The sequence below is a fragment of the Pseudorca crassidens genome, chromosome 1, assembly GCF_039906515.1.
Source record: "Pseudorca crassidens isolate mPseCra1 chromosome 1, mPseCra1.hap1, whole genome shotgun sequence".
In the NCBI taxonomy this organism is placed as follows: Eukaryota; Metazoa; Chordata; class Mammalia; order Artiodactyla; family Delphinidae; genus Pseudorca; species Pseudorca crassidens.
The window spans coordinates 96770923-96792627 of NC_090296.1; positions in this window are offsets into that span (position 1 = coordinate 96770923).

Here is a 21705-nt window from a genome sequence, read left to right on the forward strand (position 1 = left end):
AGGGCGTATGCGTTTTTTCCTGAATATATTCAGGAAAAAACGCATACGCCCTTTTTGGCCAACCAAGCAAGCTTGCAAAGGAAATCTGCACTACAATGAAGTCTCACTGCCCCCCGGTCAAAAGGGCCATCTGAAAAAAGTGTAAAATCCAGAAAGGCAGGACAGGCCATGGAGAACTGGGAGCCTTGTTATGCTGATGGGCGTGATGTAAATTGCCAACAGCCACTCTGGAGAAGTGTATGGTGTTTCCTGAAACATCTAAAAAACAAAGCAACAGAGCCTAGGGCACTTCCACTTATGGTCCTATAGCTTAGGGAAATTAAAATAAAGACACAGCCACCCCAAAGTTTGGGACAGCTCTGTTTACAAGAACCTCGTTTACGGTACAAGTTCAATATCGCAGAAAGCAAAAAATGGATAAAGAAGTTGTGGTCCTTACGTACAATGCAATATCACTCAGCAATGAAATCTATGTCATCAGGCCAGTAGCAGCATAATGAGTGGATTCAGGTACGATGATTCTAAGTGAAATAAGTCACACAGAAAAAGAAACATCATAAGATATCACTAATACACGGAATGTAAACTTGGCTACACAGGAACTGAATTACAAAACAGAATAGGGTCTCAAATGCAGAAAACCAACTTATGCTTGCTTAAGGGGAAAGGTGAGTTGTGGTGCTGCATAAAACCAGAGATTGAAATTAGCACAGATACCTTTCCATAAGCCAAATATGTAATAGACAAGAGCTACTGCTTGCTCAACGAAGTGGACTCAACACCCCATATTAAACACCTAAGAATATACCTGACTAGTAAGAATCTTAAAACCTATGGATTTATACGTCTCCGAAAGAGAATCAAGCGTGTGTACAGCGGCATAAACGCAGCAGTGATAGGATTGGTGAGGTTCGGTGAGCAAATGCAGACCCTTTGAAGTCGTATTGCATGGTACCCATTCCATGGGTCTCAACTCTCCAGGTTTAAGGGATTCTTCCTTCAGCTAAAACATGCATGTGGATCCCAGAGGATGATCCACCGTGTGATCGGGAAACGTGTTCAAATGTGTCTCAGTTTTCGTCCCCTGGTACTCGGGTGCAACATTCCAGACGCTTTACTAACACTCTCCCCACTTGGAGAGTCAGTGCCTTTAACCTCCTGTTTGGCCCAGTTGGCAATTTCTGCGGAAAATGAACAGGAATAGGGAGAACCAATGAGAGACTAGCTGGAGGTGTCTGGACGGGCAAATTTAACTCTCATTTCCCACCAGGAAGAGGAATTAACCAAAGGCTCAGCGAGCCATGCCGGAACCACACTAGGGCCTGAAGCAATCCTGCGGTGTTGCGGCCAGCTCACAAGAAAGCGAGTTGAAGAAAGGAGCTCAGGGGCCCTGTAATTCACACACCTGCAGAGTTATAAATGACAGCTATCGTCCAAAAATATATTGAAGTAAGGTTGCCAAGAGGACTTGAAAGCGGGGCAGAATTGCAGGAAACCGATTTCAGGAGGTAGACTGGAATTGCATGTAAAGCATAGGAAAAGAGGCAGAACGTCCACAATGATGCACTTGGCCAAAAAGTGCGTATGAGTTTTTTCCTGAATATATTCAGGAAAAAACACATACGCCATTTTTGGCCAACCAAGCAAGCTTGCAAAGGAAATCTGCAACTACAATGAAGTCTCACTGCCCCCCGGTCAAAAGGGCATTCTGAAAAAAGTGTAAAATCTAGAAAGGCAGGACAGGCCATGGAGAACTGGGAGCCTTCTTATGCTGATGGGCGGGATGTAAATTGCCAACAGCCACTCTGGAGAAGTGTATGGTGTTTCCTGAAACATCTAAAAAACAAAGCAACAGAGCCTAGGGCACTTCCACCTATGGTCCTATAGATTAGGGAAATTAAAATCAAAAAGACACAGCCACCCCAAAGTTTGGGACGGCTCTGTTTACAAGAACCTCGTTTCCGGTACAAGTTCAATATCGCAGAAAGCGAAAAATGGATAAAGAAGTTGTGGTACTTACGTACAATGCAATATCACTCAGCAAAGAAATCTATGTCATCAGGCCCGTAGCAGCATAATGAGTGGATTCAGGTACGATGATTCTAAGTGAAATAAGTCACACAGAAAAAGAAACATCATAAGATATCACTAATACATGGAATGTAAACTTGGCTACACAGGAACTGAATTACAAAACAGAATAGGGTCTCAAATGTAGAAAACCAACTTATGCTTGCTTAAGGGGAAAGGTGAGTTGGGGTGCTGCATAAAACCAGAGATTGAAATTACCACAGATACCTTTCCATAAGCCAAATATGTAATAGACAAGAGCTACTGCTTGCTCAACGAAGTGGACTCAACACCCCATATTAAACGCCTAAGAATATACCTGACTAGTAAGAATCTTAAAACCTATGGATTTATATGTCTCCGAAAGAGAATCAAGCATGTGTACAGCGGCATAAACGCAGCAGTGATAGGTGTGGTGAGGTTCGGTGAGCAAATGCAGACCCTTTGAAGTCATATTGCATGGTACCCATTCCATGGTTCTCAACTCTCCAGGTTTAAGGGATTCTTCCTTCAGCTAAAACATGCATGTGGAACCCAGAGTATGATCCACCGTGTGATCGGGAAACGTGTTCTAATGTGTCTCAGTTTTCGTCCCCTGGTACTCGGGTGCAACATTCCAGACGCTTTACTAACACTCTCCCCACTTGGAGAGTCAGTGCCTTTAACCTGCTGTTGGGCCCAGTTTGCAATTTCTGCGGAAAATGAACAGGAATAGGAAGAACCAATGAGAGACTAGCTGGAGGTGTCTGGACGGGCAAATTTAACTCTCATTTCCCACCAGGAAGAGGAATTAACCAAAGGCTCAGCATGCCATGCCAGTACCACACTAGGGCCTGAAGCAATCCTGCAGTGTTGCGGCCAGCTCACAAGAAAGCGAGTTGAAGAAAGGAGCTCAGGGGCCCTGTAATTCACAAACCTGCAGAGTTATAAATGACAGCTATCGTCCAAAAATATATTGAAGTAAGGCTGCCAAGAGGACTTGAAAGCGGGTCAGAATTGCAGGAAACCGATTTCAGGAGGTAGACTGGAATTGCATGTAAAGCATAGGAAAAGAGGCAGAACGTCCACAATGATGCACTTGGCCAAAAAGGGCGTATGCGTTTTTTCCTGAATATATTCAGGAAAAAACGCATACGCCCTTTTTGGCCAACCAAGCAAGCTTGCAAAGGAAATCTGCACTACAATGAAGTCTCACTGCCCCCCGGTCAAAAGGGCTATCAGAAAAAAGTGTAAAATCCAGAAAGGCAGGACAGGCCATGGAGAACTGGGAGCCTTCTTATGCTGATGGGCGGGATGTAAATTTCCAACAGCCACTCTGGAGAAGTGTATGGTGTTTCCTGAAACATCTAAAAAACAAAGCAACAGAGCCTAGGGCACTTCCACTTATGGTCCTATAGCTTAGGGAAATTAAAATCAAAAAGACACAGCCACCCCAAAATTGGGGACGGCTCTGTTTACAGGAACCTCATTTACGGTACAAGTTCAATATCACAGAAAGCGAAAAATGGATAAAGAAGTTGTGGTACTAACGTACAATGCAATATCACTCAGAAATGAAATCTATATCATCAGGCCCATAGCAGCATAATGAGTGAATTCAGGTACGATGATTCTAAGTGAAATAAGTCACACAGAAAAAGAAACATCATAAGATATCACTAATACACGGAATGTAAACTTGGCTACACAGGAACTGAATTACAAAACAGAACAGGGTCTCAAATGTAGAAAACCAACTTATGCTTGCTTAAGGGGAAAGGTGAGTTGGGGTGCTGCATAAAACCAGAGATTGAAATTAACACAGATACCTTTCCATAAGACAAATATGTAATAGACAAGAGCTACTCCTTGCTCAACGAAGTGGACTCAACACCCCATATTAAACGCCTAAGAATATACCTGACTAGTAAGAATCTTAAAACCTATGGATTTATATGTCTCCGAAAGAGAATCAAGCGTGTGTACAGCGGCATAAAGGCAGCACTGAAAGTATTGGTGAGGTTCGGTGAGCAAATGAAGACCGTTTGAAGTCATATTGCATGGTACCCATTCCATGGGTCTCAACTCTCCAGGTTTAAGGGATTCTTCCTTCAGCTAAAACATGCATGTGGAACCCAGAGTATGATCCACCGTGTGATCGGGAAACGTGTTCAAATGTGTCTCAGTTTTCGTCCCCTGGTACTCGGGTGCAACATTCCAGACGCTTTACTAACACTCTCCCCACTTGGAGAGTCAGTGCCTTTAACCTCCTGGTTGGCCTAGTTTGCAATTTCTGCAGAAAATGAACAGGAATAGGGAGAACCAATGAGAGACTAGCTGGAGGTTTCTGGACGGGCAAATTTAACTCTCATTTCCCACCAGGAAGAGGAATTAACCAAAGGCTCAGCGAGCCATGCTGAAACCACACTAGGGCCTGAAGCAATCCTGCAGTGTTGCGGCCAGCTCACAAGAAAGCGAGTTGAAGAAAGAGCTAAGGGGCCCTGTAATTCACACACCTGCAGAGTTCTAAATGACAGCTATCATCCAAAAATATATTGAAGTAAGGCTGCCAAGAGGACTTGAAAGCGGGGCAGAATTGCAGGAACCTGATTTCAGGAGGTAGACTGGAATTGCATGTAAAGCATAGGAAAAGAGGCAGAACGTCCACAATGATGCACTTGGCCAAAAAGGGCGTATGCGTTTTTTCCTGAATATATTCAGGAAAAAACGCATACGTCCTTTTTGGCCAACCAAGCAAGCTTGCAAAGGAAATCTGCACTACAATGAAGTCTCACTGCCCCCGGTCAAAAGGGCATTCTGAAAAAATTGTAAAATCTAGAAAGGCAGGACAGGCCATGGAGAACTGGGAGCCTTCTTATGCTGATGGGCGGGATGTAAATTGCCAACAGCCACTCTGGAGAAGTGTATGGTGTTTCCTGAAACATCTAAAAAACAAAGCAACAGAGCCTAGGGCACTTCCACTTATGGTCCTATAGATTAGGGAAATTAAAATCAAAAAGACACAGCCACCCCAAAGTTTGGGACGGCTCTGTTTACAGGAACCTCGTTTCCGGTACAAGTTCAATATCGCAGAAAGCGAAAAATGGATAAAGAAGTTGTGGTACTTACGTACAATGCAATATCACTCAGCAATGAAATCTATGTCATCAGGCCAGTAGCAGCATAATGAGTGGATTCAGGTACAATGATTCTAAGTGAAATAAGTCACACAGAAAAAGAAACATCATAAGGTATCACTAATACACGGAATGTAAACTTGGCTACACAGGAACTGAATTACAAAACAGAATAGGGTCTCAAATGTAGAAAACCAACTTATGCTTGCTTAAGGGGAAAGGTGAGTTGGGGTGCTGCATAAAACCAGAGATTGAAATTAGCACAGATACCTTTCCATAAGACAAATATGTAATAGACAAGAGCTACTGCTTGCTCAACGAAGTAGACTCAACACCCCATATTAAACGCCTAAGAATATACCTGACTAGTAAGAATCTTAAAACCTATGGATTTATATGTCTCCGAAAGAGAATCAAGCGTGTGTACAGCGGCATAAACGCAGCAGTGATAGGATTGGTAAGGTTCGGTGAGCAAATGCAGACCCTTTGAAGTCATATTGCATGGTACCCATTCCATGGTTCTCAACTCTCCAGGTTTAAGGGATTCTTCTTTCAGCTAAAACATGCATGTGGAACCCAGAGTATGATCCACCGTGTGATCGGGAAACGTGTTCAAATGTGTCTCAGTTTTCGTCCCCTGGTACTCGGGTGCAACATTCCAGACGCTTTACTAACACTCTCCCCACTTGGAGAGTCAGTGCCTTTAACCTCCTGTTTGGCCCAGTTTGCAATTTCTGCGTAAAATGAACAGGAATAGGGAGAACCAATGAGAGACTAGCTGGAGGAGTCTGGACGGGCAAATTTAACCCTCATTTCCCACCAGGAAGAGGAATTAACCAAAGGCTCAGCGAGCCATGCCGGAACCACACTAGGGCCTGAAGCAATCCTGCGGTGTTGCGGCCAGCTCACAAGAAAGCGTGTTGAAGAAAGGAGCTCAGGGGCACTGTAATTCACAAACCTGCAGAGTTATAAATGACAGGTATCATCCAAAATTATACTGAAGTAAGGCTGCGAAGAGGAGTTGAAAACGGTGCAGAATTGCTGGAAACCGATTTCAGAAGGTACACGGGAGTCGCTCTTAAAGCATAGGAAAAGAGACAGAACTTGGAAAATAATGCACTTGGCAAAAGAGGGCATATGTGTTTTATCCAGAGCTCTCATAACCGAGGGGAGGAGATTCCCAGCAGGCTCCAACTGCCACCTGAAGGCTCACGTTGTCAAGGCAACGTGAGCAAGCCAGGCAGGAGTTACCTCACAGCAGAGGTCCCAGCTCACAGAAGGGTGAGAAAATCAGCCAACATCAGCCTCTCACCAGAGGGCCCACATCACCAAGGGGACGGGAACCAGGCACGAGTGTCTTCACACCAGTGGGGCCACATCATCGAAAGGTGAGGTACTCAGCACATGTGTCCTCAAACCAGAGGACCCACATCACCAAGGGCCTCGGAGTGAGGCAGGCAGGAGTAGCCTCACAACACTGGGCCCATAGAACAAAAAAGTGAGGAATCCAGCAGTTGGAACCTCCCAGCAGGCGGCCCAGAGCACCGAGGCTATGGGATCCAGGCCACAGTGAACTCACAGAAGAGGGCCCATGTCATGAAACTGAGCAACCCAGCCATTGGGACCTCAGAGCAGGAGGCCCACATCCCCATGGGGATATAAATCTGGTAGGAGTGTCCTCGCACCACTGAGAACGTATCAGAAAATTTTGGGAGACCAGCAGTTAGGGCCTGACGCCAGAGGACCCTCATCACCAAGGGAAGGAGGCTCCCAGCAGGCTCCAACTGCCACCAGAGGGCTGACATCGCCAAGGTGATGTGTGCCAACCAGGCACGAATGACCTCACAGCAGAGGGCCCACCTCAGAGAAGTGTGATGAACCCAGTCAGGATCACACTCGCACCAGAGGGCCCACATCACCAAATGGATTCGAACCAGGCAGGAGTGTCCTCACATGAGTAGGGCCACATCATCTAAAGCTGAGGAACCCAGAACATGTGGCTTCAAACCATAGGACACCCATCATCAAGGGGCTGGGAGTGAGGCAGGCAGGAGGAGCCTCACAAAAGAGGGCCCAAAAATAAGAAAGGTGAGGAGTGACCTCACAGCAGAGGGCCCACCTCACAGAAGGGTGAGGAACACAGCCAGGATCAGACTCTCACCAGAGGGTCCACATCACCAAGGGGATGGGAACAAGGCAGGAGTGTCCCCAAACCAGTGGGACAACATCATCGAAAGGTGAGGATCCCAGCACATGTAGCCTCAAACCAGAGGAACCACATCACTAAGGGGTTCGGAACGAGGCTGGCAGGACCAGCCTCACAACACAGGGTCCATAGAATATAAAAGTTGAGGAATCCAGCAGTTGGAACCTCCCAGCAAGTGGCCCAGAGCACCGAGGCTATGAGATCCAGGCCGCAGTGAACTCACAACAGATGGCCCACATCATGAACCTGTGAGCAGCCCAGCCGTTGGGACCTCAGAACAGAAGGCCCACATCCCCATTGGGATGGGAACCTGGCAGGAGTGACCTCGCACCACTTAGCACATATCAGAAAATGTTAGGAGCCCAGCAGTTAGGGCCTGACGCCAGGGGGCCCTCATAACTGAGGGGAGGAGACTCCCAGCAGGTTCCAACTGCCAACAGAGGGCCCACGTCTACAAGGAGGCATGCGTCAGCCAGGCAGTAGTGACCTCACAGCAGAGGGCCTATCTCACAGAAGGGTGAGGAACCGAGGCAGGATGAGACTCTCGCCAGAGGGCCCACAACACCAAGGGGATGGAAACCAGTCAGGACTGTCCTCCCACCAGTGGGGCCACATCATCGAAAGGTGAGGAACCCAGCACATGCGGCCTCATATCAGAGGACATACATCACAAAGGGGATGGGAGTGAGGCAGGTAGGAGTAGCCTAAATACAGAGGGCCCAAAGAATAAAAAAGGTGAGGAATCCAGCATTTGGAACCTCCCAGCAGGCGGCCGAGAGCACAGAAGCTATGGGATGCAGGCAGGAGTGAACTAACACCAGAGAGCCCACATCATGAAACTGTGAGCAACCCAGGCGTTGGGACCTCAGAGCAGAAAGCCCACATCCCCATGGGGATGGGAACCTGACAGGAGTGTCCTGGCATCACTGGGCTCACATCAGAAAACGTGGGGAGCCCAGCAGTTATGGCCTGATGCTAGAGGGCCGTCATCACCGAGGGCAGGAGGCTCCCAGCAGGTTCCATGTGCCAACAGAGGGCCCACGTCGCCAAGGTGATGTGTGCAAGTCAGGCAGGATTGACCTCACAGCAGAGGGCCTACCTCACAGAAGAGTGAGGAACCCAGCCAGGATAAGACTGTCACCAGAAGGCCCACATCACCAAGGGGATGGGAACCAGGCAGGAGTGTCCTCACACCAGTGGGGCCACATCATTGAAAGTTGCGGAACCCAGCACATGTGGCCTCAAACCAGAGGACCCACATCACGAAGGGGTTGCGAGTGAGGCAGGCAGGAGGAGCATCGCAACACAGGACCCATAGAATACAAAAGTTGAGGAATCGAGCAGTTGGAACCTCCCAGCAGGCGGCCCAGAGCACAGAGGCTATGGCATCCAGGCCAGAGTGAACTAACAGCAGAGAGCCCACATCATGAAATTGTGAACAACCCAGCCGTTGGGACTTCAGAGCAGAAGACCCACATCCCAATGGGGATGTGAACCTGGATAGAGTGTCTTCGAACCACTGGGCGCACATCACAAAATGTGGGGAGCCCAGCAGTTAGGGCCTGACGCCAGAGGGCCCTCATCACCAAGGGGAGGAGGCTCCCAGCAGGCTCCAAGTGCCACCGAAGGCTCATGTCCACAAGGAGAGGTGAGCAAGCCAAGCAGGAGTGACCTCACAGCAGACGGCTCACCTCACAGAAGGGTGAGGAACCCAGCCAGGATCAGACTCTCAACAGAGGGCCCACATCACCAAGGGGATGTGAACCAGGCAGGAGTCTCCTAAGACCATTGGTCCCACATCATCGAAAGGTGAGGAACCCAGCACATGTGGCCTCAAACCAGACGACACACATCACGAAGGGGCTGGGAGTGAGGCAGGCAGGAGGATCCTCACAACAGAGGGCCTAAAAAATTTAAAAAGTGAGGAATCCAGCAGTTGGAACCTCCCAGCAGGCGGCCAAGAGCACAGAGGCTATGGGATCCAGGCCACAGTGAACTAACACCAGAGAGCCCACATCATGAAATTGTGATCAACCCAGCCGTTGGAACCTCAGAGCAGAAGGCCCACATCCCCATGGAGATGGGAACCTAAGAGGAGTGCCCGAGCATCACTGGGCTCACTAAGAAAAGTTGGGGAGCCCAGCAGTTAGGGCCTGACGTCAGAGGGCCCTCATCACAGAGGTGAGGAGGCTCCCAGCAGGGTCCAAGTGCCACCAGAAGGCTCATGTTAACAAGGCGAGGTGAGCAAGCCAGGCAAGAGTTACCTGATAGTAGAGGGCCCACCTCACAGATGGGTGAGGAACCCAGCCAGGATCAGACTCTCACCAGAGGGCCCACATCACAAAGGGGATGGGAACCAGTCAGGATTATCCTCACACCAGTGGGGCCTCATCATCTTAAGGTGAGGAACCCAGCACATGTGTCCTCAAACCAGAGGACCCACATCACCAAGGGCCTTGGAGTGAGGCAGGCAGGAGTAGCCTCACAACACAGGGCACATAATATAAAAAACGTGAGGATTCCAGCATTTAGACCTTCCAGCAGGCGGCTCAGAACACCGAGGCTATGGGATCCAGGCCGCAGTGAACTCACAGCAGAGGGCCCACATCATAAAACTGTGAGCAACCCAGGCGTTGGGACCTCAGCGCAGAAGGCCCACATCCCCATGGGAATGGGAACCTGGCTGGAGTGTCCTCGCACCACTGGGCGCACATCAGAAAATGTGGGGAGCCCACCATTTAGGGCCTGATGCCAGAGGGCCGTCATCACCGAGAGGAGGAGGCACCCTGCACGCTCCAACTGCCACCAGAGGGCTCACGTCTCCAAGGTGACGTGTGCCAGCCAGGCAGGAGTGACCTCACAGCAGAGGGCCTACCTCACAGAACGTTGAGGAACCCAGCCAGGATTAGACTCTCGCCAGAGGGCCCACCTCACCAAGGGGATGGGAACCAGGCAGGAGTGTCCTCACACGAGTGGGGCCACATCATCGAAAGGTGAGGAACGCAGCACATGTGGCCTCAAGCCATAGGACAGTCATCACCAAGGGGCTGGCAGTGAGGCAGGCAGGAGGAGCCTCACAACAGAGGGCACATAGAATAAAAAAGTTGAGGAATCCAGCAGTTGGAACCTCCCAGCAGGCGGCTCAGAGCACCGATGATAAGGGATCCTTGCCGGAGTGAACTCACAGCAGAGGGCCCACATCATGGTACTGTGAGCAAGCCAGCCGTTTTGACCTCAGAGCAGAAGGCCCATATCCCCATGGGGATGGGAACCTGGCAAGAGTGTCCTCACTCACTTGGCACACATCAGAAAATGTGGGGAGCCCAGCAGTTATGGCCTAAGGCAAGAGGGCCCTCATCACTGAGGGGAGGAGGATCCCAGCACACTCCAACTGCCACCAGAGGGCCCACGTCGCCAAGGTGACGTGTGCCAGACAGGCATGAATGACCTCACAGCAGAGGGGCCACCTCACAGACGGGTGGGGAACCCAGCCAGGATCAGACTCTCACCTGAGGGCCCACATCAGCAAGGGGATGGGAACCAGTCAGGACTGTCTTCCCTCCAGTGGGGCCACATCATCGAAAGGTGCGGAACCCAGCACATGTGGCCTCAAATCAGAGGACACATATCACAAAGGGAATGGGAGTGAGGCAGGCAGGAGTAGCCTAAAAACAGAGGGCCCAAAGAATAAGAAAGGTGAGGAATCCAGCAGTTGGAACCTCCCAGCAGGTGGCCGAGAGCACAGAAGCTATGGGATGCAGGCAGGAGTGAACTAATAGCAGAGAGCCCACATCATGAAACTGTGAGCAACCCAGGCGTTGGTACCTCAGAGCAGAAGGCCCACATCCCAATGGGGAGGTGAACCTGGCTGGAGTGTCCTCGCACCACTGGGCGCACATCACAAAATGTGGGGAGACCAGCAGTTAGGGCCTGACGCCAGAGGGCCCTCATCACCGAGGGGAGGAGGCTCCCAGCAGGCTCCAAGTGCCACCAGAGGGCTCATGTCCACAAGGCGAGGTGAGCAAGCCAGGCAGGACTGACCTCACAGCAGACGGCCCACCTCACAGATGGGTGAGGAACCCAGCCAGGATCAGACTCTCAACAGAGGGCCCACATCACCAAGGGGATGTGAACCAGGCAGGAGTCTCCTAAGACCATTGGTCCCACATCATCGAAAGGTGAGGAACCCAGCACATGTGGCCTCAGACCAGACGACACACATCACGAAGGGGCTGGGAGTGAGGCAGGCAGGAGGATCCTCACAACAGAAGACCCAAAAAATTAAAAAAGTGAGGAATCCAGCAGTTGGAACCTCCCAACAGGTGGCCAAGAGCACAGAGGCTATGGGATCCAGGCCTCTGTGAACTAACACCAGAGAGCCCACATCATGAAAATGTGAACAACCCAGCCGTTGGGACTTCAGAGCAGAAGGCCCACATCCCCATCGAGATGGGATCCTAAGAGGAGTGCCCAAGCATCATTGGGCTCACTAAGAAAAGTTGGTGAGCCCAGCAGTTAGGGCCTGACGCAAGAGGGCCCTCATCACCGAGGGGAGGAGATCCTCAGCACGCTCCTACTGCCACCACATGGCTGACTTCACCAAGGCAATGTGTGCCAGCCATGCAGGAGTGACCTATCAGCAGTGACCTCCCTCACAGAAGGGTGAGGAACACAGCCAGGAACAGACTCTCACCAGGGGGTCCACATAACCACGTAGATGAGAACCAGGCAGGAGTGTCCTCACACTAGTGGGGCCACATCATCGAAAGGTGAGGAACCCAGCAAAGGTGGCCACAAACCAGAGGACCCACATCACCAAGGGGTTGAGAGTGAGGTAGGTGTCTGGACGGGCATATTTAACACTCATTTCCCACCAGGAAGAGGAATTAACCAAAGGCTCAGCGTGCCCTGCCAGAAGCAGATTAGGGCCTGAAGCAGTCTTGCGGGTTTGCGGCCAGCTCACAAGAAAGCGAGTTGAAGAAAGGAGCTCAGGGGCCCTGTAATTCACAAACCTGCAGAGTTATAAATGACAGATAACGTCCAAAAATATATTGAAGTAAGGCTGCCAAGAGGACTTGAAAGCGGGGCAGAATTTCAGGAAACCGATTTCAGGAGGTAGACTGGATTTGCATTTAAAGCATAGGAAAAGAGGCAGAACATCGACAATGATGCACTTGGCAAAAAAAGGGCGTATGAGTTTGTTCCTGAATATATTCAGGAAAAAACACATACGCCCTTTTTGGCAAACCAAGCAAGCTTGCAATGGAAATCCGAACTACTATGAAGTGTCACTTCCCCCCGGTCTAAAGGGCCATCTGAAAAAAGTGTAAAATCCAGAAAGGCAAGACAGGCCATGGGGAAAAAGGAGCCTTGTTATGCTGATGGGCGGGATGTAAATTGCCAACAGCCACTCTGGAGAAGTGTATGGTGTTTCCTGATACATCTGAAAAACAAAGCAACAGAGTCTAGGGCATTTCCACTTATGGTCCTATAGCTTAGGGAAATTAAAATCAAAAAGACACAGCCACCCCAAAATTTGGGACGGCTCTGTTTACAAGAACCTCGTTTACGGTCCAAGTTCAATATCACAGAGAGCAAAAACTGGATAAAGAAGTTGTGGTACTTATGTACAATGCAATATCACTCAGCAATGAAATCTGTGTCACCAGGCCTGTACCAGCATAATGAGTGGATTGAGGCACGGTGATTCTAAGTGAAATAAGTAACACAGAAAAAGAAACATCATAAGGTATCACTAATGCACGGAATGTAAACTTGGCTACACATGAACTGAATTACAAAACAGAACAGGGTCTCAAGTTTAGAAAACCAACTTATGCTTGCTTAAGGGGAAAGGTGAGTTGGGGTGCTGCATAAAACCAGAGTTTGAAATTAGCACAGATACCGTTCCATAAGCCAAATATGTAATAGACAAGACCTACCCCTTGTTCATCGAAATGGACTCAACAATGAGGTATCACCTCACACCTGTTAGAATGGGCATCATCTGAAAATCTACAAACAACAAATGCTGGAAAGGGTGTGGAGAAAAGGAAGCCTCTTCCACTATTGTTGGGAATATAAATTGATACAGTCACTATGGAGAACAATATGGAGTTTCTTAAGAAACTAATAATAGAATTACCATATGATACAGCAATCCCAGTACTGGACATATACCCAGACAAAACCATAAATCAAAAAGAGACATTCACCGTAATGTTCATTGCATCACTATTTACAATATCGAGGTAATGGAAGCAACCTAAATGCCCACAGACAGACGAATGCATAAAGATGTGGTACATATATAAAATGGAATATTACTAAGCCATGAAAGGAATGAAATTGGGTCATTTGTAGAGACGTCGATGGATCTAGAGACTGTCATACAGAGTGAAGTAAGTCAGAAAGAGAAAAACAAATCTTGTATATTCATGCATATATGTGGAACCTAGAAAAACTGTACAGATTAACCGTTTTGCAAGGCATAAATAGAGCAACAGATGTAGACAACAATCGTATGGACAACAAGGGGGGAAAGCTCTTGGGGGTGGTGGTGGTGGGAGGAGTTGAGAGATTGGGATTGGCATGTAAACATTTATATGTATAAAATAGATAACCAATAAGAACCTGCTGTATAAAAATATAAAATAAAATTCAAAATTAAAAAGAAATAAAATTTAAAAAATAAAACAGAAAAAACAATTATTCCCTTCACATACATGTATTTATATGAATAAATTATTTCCATGCTTATATCTGTAAATACAAAAAAGAGGAATAAAATCTACCTTGAACCAAAAACAAAAAAGAGAAAAAAAAAACAGAACCCACCAGTTACTCAGAGGAAAACCGTATCAGGGCACTTGCTCCAGTTGTAAACAATTCTGAAGTTGGTCAGTGGTGGGGAATCGTCTCCCATTCAGCCAGCAGCCCCCACACAACAAGCGTCCTCATTGCAAAGCTGGGGCACCGTGCCGAGGCATCTGTGAGTAAACGTGAGCTGAGCCCCAGGCCAGTTGCTGCTGAACTGTTCCCACCCTTCCCAGGTAAAACACCTGAATATATACAAGGACTTGAAAGCCTAGAGGAAGGGCCATGGAGCCACACGAGTGACAGCATGCCAGCTGACTTGGTGCCTGCAGGCCAGCCAGGATGGTCCTGGCCCTGGGTGCTCTTCTGGAAGATTTCCATTTCCCTGCCTGAGATACCCGTCCTGTCCCTGCCCCCACTGCTTTTTTCCTTCCTCACCTCTGCCCAGGGAGCAATTCCAGCAGCAGGTATGGGTGACACATCCTCTTCTTTAGCAGGTGGCAGCCTGGCAACTGCTGCAGAAAGTCCAGCAGAGCCCCACTCACACTGGGCCACCCACAAAGCCGTGGCCTCTCACTCCCTCCCACCAGCCCAGCCCCGAGACTGCTGACAGGGCAGAGAAAATGGCGTCAGACACAGCTGCAGGGGCTCTTGCTGCCTGGAGTGGTATTTATATTGATCTCAACCCAGGCACACCTGGGGAGGGCTGGCCGGCACCGTAAGGCTGCCCAGGTCAGCCAATCGTCACCCCTCAGGGGCTCACAGTTGCAGAAAATGGAACTTGCTGAACCGGCCAGGTCCAAGGAACAGGTGTGGGCTCCTGAGAGTCAGGATAGACAAGGGGCTGCAGCTTTGGCTTGTTTTCTAATCATTTTATCTGGCCCATGAGTGGGAGACAACTTCAAGAAAACCCTCTCCTAATGAGAGGAACCCAGGAGTCAGGGAGAGGAGGGGTGGGTGGTGGTTGGAGACAGAGGCCTGGTGCCCCGGGTGCAGTGGAAGTCTCTGGAAGACCAGGTGGAGGGAGGCCACACAGAGTGATGCCCAGGGTCACAGACCTGTCGGAGCTGCTGTTTGTTAGTTCAAGTCCTGCTCTGAGGTGCTCTGTGTCAGCTCTGAGCGACAGGTGAGCTGGGGGTGCTCTTCAATGAGGGCTATGTGCACGGTTCCTGTGTGCCCAGCCCTGCCACGGTACCTGCAAGGGTAGCTCTGTATCCTGGGAGGGGCCTGACCACGAGAGCCCCGTGGGCTGGCTTGGGGGTGGGGTACCTGCCCAGGAGAGCTCCATATCCTGGGATTGGCCTGACCACGAGAGCTCCATGGGCTGCTGGGGACCTGGTAAAGGATGTCAGGACAGTCAGTGAAGCCACCGAGGATATACCTCCAGTTGCTCCTAATTCCTACACCCTGCTGGTCATTCTACCAACCACCAGGACATGGTATTCTGTATTAGTCTTCAATGATGCCTTCTTTTGTATTCCATTAGTCCCAGAGTCACAAGAAATTTTGGCTTGTGAGTGGCAGGACTCAACATACAACTAAAACAATACTTCCGGGCCGTCTTGCCCCAAGGGTTCAAAAATTCCCACACCATCTTTGGGGAAAGCTTAGCTAAAGACCGAAAAGTTCTACCTCTGGAAAAGGAAACCCTCCTTCAATATGCAGACGACATTCTGATCGCCAGCCCTACTAAGGAGGCCTCTGAACTACCAAGCCAATAAAGGATAGAAGTTGTCCAAGAAAAAGCTCAAATATCACAGACTGCGGTGACCTGCCTGGGCTTCATTCTCACACAAGGTCGGAGAAGCCCATCCCAGGAAAGGGAAGAAACCATTTGCAGCCTTACCCCTTTCTAAAACGAGAAGACAGCTTAGGGGTTCCTGGGGAGGCCAGGGTTTGCTGCTTCTGGATCCCTAACTACAGTCTACTAGCTGGGCCTCTATATGAAACACTGAAAGGAAAAGATGATGATCCTTTTGAACAGAATCCAGAAGTGGCCTTTCAAGAATGGAAAGAGCAGTCAATTCAGACCCTTGCCCTGGAACTCCCTAATTGAGCTAAACCCTTTGACCTTTCCATTCCCGGTGAAAGGTGAATCGCCATTGGAGAATTAGTGCAAAAACTGGGACCACTTGAAATGGAACAACGCAAGAATGCCATCCAGGTAGGATAAACTACAGTCACCAAGGGGCTTGGCCCACTGCCACATCTGGCCAAGATACTGGCGGTATCTAAAAACCTGGAAATCAGCAGCCCAAAAGGCCACCTCCCTCCTAAGGGAAAAGGACCCCACGTGGTGATCCTAATCACCAACCATGCCCTGAAGTTGCAGGGTTCGCTCCGTGGGCACACCGACCTCGAGTGAGGAGGCCCTCCAACTCCAACATCCAGAGAGATAACCGGGGGCAGCAGGGCACCATGACGACTCGTGTGAACATCACTTGACCTGGAGTTTCTCTCATAAAACAACAATAGTGTGTCCCGAAGGAGTAGACTACTGCTTGCAGGACTTACTGCACCCGGAGGGGAGCTAATAATCTTGGCGGGGGAACCGTATATCACACTGTCACCATAGAAAAGCCTACAGACACCGTGATGATGGTGGCCAATAAGACCGGCTGGACTCCTGTTTACTTCAAAAGGCTGTTGACTCAGTGGCCATCATGGTCCTTGATCACCACTGACCCTGGACTGTCTGGGAGTTGAGCGGGCAGGGCTCTGACACCTGGTGCTGTTTTTACGTTAATTCAGGGACCTAATTGAAGAAAGAGCAGACTACTGGTCAGAGCATCTAGGCTGGCAGAAACGGTCAGCCTAAGGTGGCCGAACAAATGTGGGGCGGGGTGAAACCGGCCCCCACAGCGTCTCTGCACATCTCTTTCCTGGACCCTTAAAGGTCATTAGAATCTATAACACTTCCAATGCTGGTGCTCAGGTGGACGAGCAGGGAGGCAGGGGTCCTGGGGCCAATCAACGTCACCTGGAGGCTGCTGGGGAGAAGTTCTGACCCTCGTCCCCTGGTATGAGGGCTCCCAACTCAGCACTCAGCAGTTACAGAAGAAGGGTCTGCACCCTCAGCACTCCAAGAATGAGGAATGGGACAAAAGGCAGAGGAGGGGTTTGTCCCCAGCAAAGCCCATTAAAAATCCCTGGGAGATAAAAATAGAATCTGGGCAATAAAGTCAAGTCTGACCTTTTTTATCCTTTGTGCTTTGTCTAATTTCACGTGCTCCTAGGGTCCCGCATACAGAGGTTCCACACCCGGCACTTCAGACCAGATTTCCTAGTGCAGAATGGCTGGGTCGACACCTCAGCTCCTGGGGCCCAGTGCAGACTCCGAGATATAGAGCCTGAGCTGCAGCCAACCCGGCCCTCGAGAGCTCCGCCCCCTCCCTCCCACTGACTCTGACAGGATCTCTACACAGCAGCCCAGCCCACAGCCCACGGGGTAGTGCATGCTCTCACCTCTCCATTCTCTGATCAAAATATAAAGTTTCCTTTGCTTGTGAACCAAACTCAGTCTCGATCTGTTGGCCCCAATGACACTGGGCAGGGGGACACTTGTTGGGGTCCACTCTGGAGGATCAGTAACAGAAATTGAGACTACTGTAACTTCAATGAACAGATGTGTGAGCCAAACTGTAGTTAACATAGAACAGTTTATAAGGCTCGGGTAAAATAAGATGTTTCTAACACTTCCATTTGATATTTCCATCACTTTATTATAAGCAAGTTCAGTGAAAAGGTTTGTCTTATTTGTCAGGTCAATATTAGAGAAATGAAGTGATTTCTTTCCAAGGATGTACATCTAATAATCTTGGTTAAAGCTTCAATCTTGTTTTAAATGCTTTTCCATTGAAAATGATACCTCTCTTTCAGCTCCCCCATTTCTGAGAAGTATAAAATCTTATAATTTATTATTACCAAAGGGGAAAGGTGGGAGGAGGGATAAATTAACAGTTTGGAATTAAAACATACACACTGCTATGTATAAAATAGATCATCAACAAGGAACTACTGTATAGCACAGGGAACTACACTCAATATTTTGCAATAACCTATAAGGGGAAATAATCGGAAAAAGAATAGATATTTTTATTGACATCATCTATCAATGACAGTTAAAGTGTAACCTAAGGGAAGCCGGTGGTGAGTGCTTCTGACCCTGAAGACTTCAATCATCTAAAGTTTGGACTCTGCCTACTTCCCAAGGCCCTTAATGAACATATGTGTAGCCGTAGCTTAAAAATTTCCCCAGTTTGGGTTTCGGGGAGACACTGATTTTGAAAAAGCCCTGGTGTTCTCCTTACATGAATGGGACCCTTCCTACTGCTAAAACATGTCTGTCACACCCAGAGGATGGTATACCGTCTGATCGGGAAGAATTTGGAAAAGGCATCTCATCTCCTCATCTCCTGGTGCTCGGGTTCACCCCTCCAGCGTCTTTACTAACAGTCTCCCCACTTGGAGATGTCAGCACTGTCAACATCCTGTTGCGTACAGTTTGGAATTTGCCCAGAGGATGAAGCGGAAGGATGAGGAACAATGAGAGACAAGTCCTAGGTGTTCAGACAGGCACATGTCACTCTAATTTCCAATCAGGAAGACGAATTGACCAAAGGCTAGGGTTGCCCATGGAAACAGTATAGGGCTTGAGGAAATCCCACTGCTTTGTGGCCAGTTCCCATAAACACAAGTTGAACAATGGAACTCAGGGGCAGTAAAATTCACGAAACTGCAGAGTTGAAAATATCTATCACTGAAAAATGTCTTGAGGAAAGTCAAAGAAAAGGATTGGTAAGCAAGGGAGAATGGCAGGAAAGGGATTTGAGGAGGTAGAAAGGACTCGCCATTAAGCACAAGAAAAGGGGCTGAACATTGCCAACATTGCAGTTGGCCAAAAAGGCTGTATGCGTTTTTTTCTGTATATATTCAAGAAAAGGGCATACACTTTTTTAGCCAACCAAACAGGTGGGCACTGGAAATCAATACTACAAAAGATATCACTTCGCATCAGTCAGAAAAGCCATCCTCATAAAGTGTAAACACCAGAAATGCAGGACAGGGCAAGGAGAAGAGGGAGCCCTGTGAGGCTTATAGTGGAAATGTATATTGCCAACGGCCATTCTGGAGAAGTGTATTGTGTTTACTAAAGCATCTAAAAAATGAGCTACAGAGCATAGGGCACTTGCACTCATGGGCGTATATCTTGGGAAAAACAAAAATCGAGAGGACACAGGCACCCCAATGTTTACTGCCTCTCTGTTTAAAAGATCCTCGACTAGGATATAACTTAAATGTCTCTGGAGGGAAAAAATGGATAGAGATGTGGTACTTATGTAGAGTGGAATATTACTCAGCCTGGAAATCAATGAAATATGGCCAGTTGTAACAACTCCGGAGGAGTTACGTATGATCATTCTAAGTGACATAATTCAAAAAGAAAAAGACACATATCATAAGATATCACTTAAAGGTGGAATCCAAAATGGCTACACATGAAATAAATTACAAAACAAAAACATAGTCAAATATGTAGAAAACACGCGTAAGGCTGCTAAACGGGAAAGGTGGGGAGGGGTGAGGCATCATCCAGGAGGTTGAAATTAGCAAAGATACCATTCCAAATACCAAACTGATAATCAACAAGGCCTACACGGTAGCTAAAAGAACTGCACTCAGCACACTCAAGTCACCGGAAAAGAATATCTATGACTGGTAAGAATCTGAAAAAGAATTTATTGATGTCTCTCTGTACGTGAATCAAGTGGATGTACAGCAGCAAGAAACAGAGCTTTGAAAATCAGTTGTAACCAATATAGTAATAAATTGAAAAAAATAAATGACAGAGAGACAGAGAAAACCTCTTACAACTTTTCCTCAGGGACGGTGATGCAACATGGATTGAACACATCTAGACCCACAGCAGGATGAGACATAAGGCTGGAAACTGTTCGCGCTAAGAGAAATGTGAGGTTGGGTGAGGAAATGCACACCCTTTAAAGTAATACTACCTGGTACCCATTCAATGGGTCCCAAATCTGCAGGTTCAAGGAATCTTCCTACAGCTAAAACATGCATGGAAAACATGCATGGAAAACACCATGTGATCGGGAGATGTGTCTAAAATGCACCTCATTTATCCTCTCCTGGTGCTCCTGTTCATCATTCCAGCCACGTTACTTAGAATCTCCCCACTTAGAGAATCAGCACATTTAAACGTCTGTTTCACACATTTTGCAAATTGTGAGGAGGATGAACGGGAAGGGGGGAACCAATGAGAGAATAGTTGTAGGGGTTTGGACGGGCACATGTCACTCTAATTTCCCATTAAGAGTAAGAATTAAAAAAAGGCTCAGCCCGCCTCGCCGGAGCCAAAATAGGGCCTGAAGCAATCCTGCGGCTTTGAGGCCAGCTCACAAAAGAGCAACTTAAAAAATGGAGCTCAGGGTCACTGCAATTCACAAACCTGCAGAGTTATAAATGAAAACTAACGTCCAAAAATATGTTGAGGTAAGGCAAAGAAGAGGATCTGAATGCAAGACAGAATTGCAAGAAACAGATTTCAAGAGATAGATTGGACTCGTCCTTAAAGTACATGAAAAGCGGCAGAATTTCGACAATGATGTAGTTGGCCCAAAAGGGAGTATGCGTTTTTTCCTGAATATATCCAGGAAAAAACGCATACGCACTTTATGGGCAACCAAGCAAGCAAGCAATGCAAATGTGCACAACAAAGAAGTCTCATTTCCCACCGGTCAAAAGGGCCATCCGAAAAAATTGTAAAAACCAGAAATGCAGGACAGGCCATGGAGAACAGGGAGCCTTTATACGCTGATGGACAGTGTGTGAACTGCCGAGAGCCACTCTGGAGAAGTGTATGGTGGTTCCTAAATCATCTAAAAAACAGAGCTACAGAGCATAGGGCACTTCCAATCATGGAAGTATATCTAGGGAAGTCTAAAAATCAACAAGACACAAGCACACCACAGTTTAGGGCTACTCTGTTTACAAGAACCTCAACTTCAGTACACCTTAAATATCCCAGGAAAGAGAACAATGGATAAAGAAAATGTGGTACTTATGTACAATGGAATATCTCTTCACCATGAAATCAATGTAATAAGGCTAGTAGAAGGATAAAGAGTGGATTTAGGTCCGATAATACTACTTGAAATAAGTCAAACAGAAAAAGAAACATATCATAAGATATCACTTATAGAGGGAGGATAAATATGGCTGCACAAAAAATGAATTACAAAACAGAACAGTGTCTCACATTTAGAAAACACACTTATGTCAGCTTAAGGGGAAAGGAGAGGTGGGGTGATGCATAAAACCAGAGTTTGAAATTAGCACAGATACCGTTCAATAAACCAAATAGGTATTAGACAAGATCTACACCTTGCTCAATGAACTGGCCTCAACACACCCTATACACCGCAGAGAAATATATCTGAGTAATAAGAATCTTAAAACCCATGTATTGATATATCT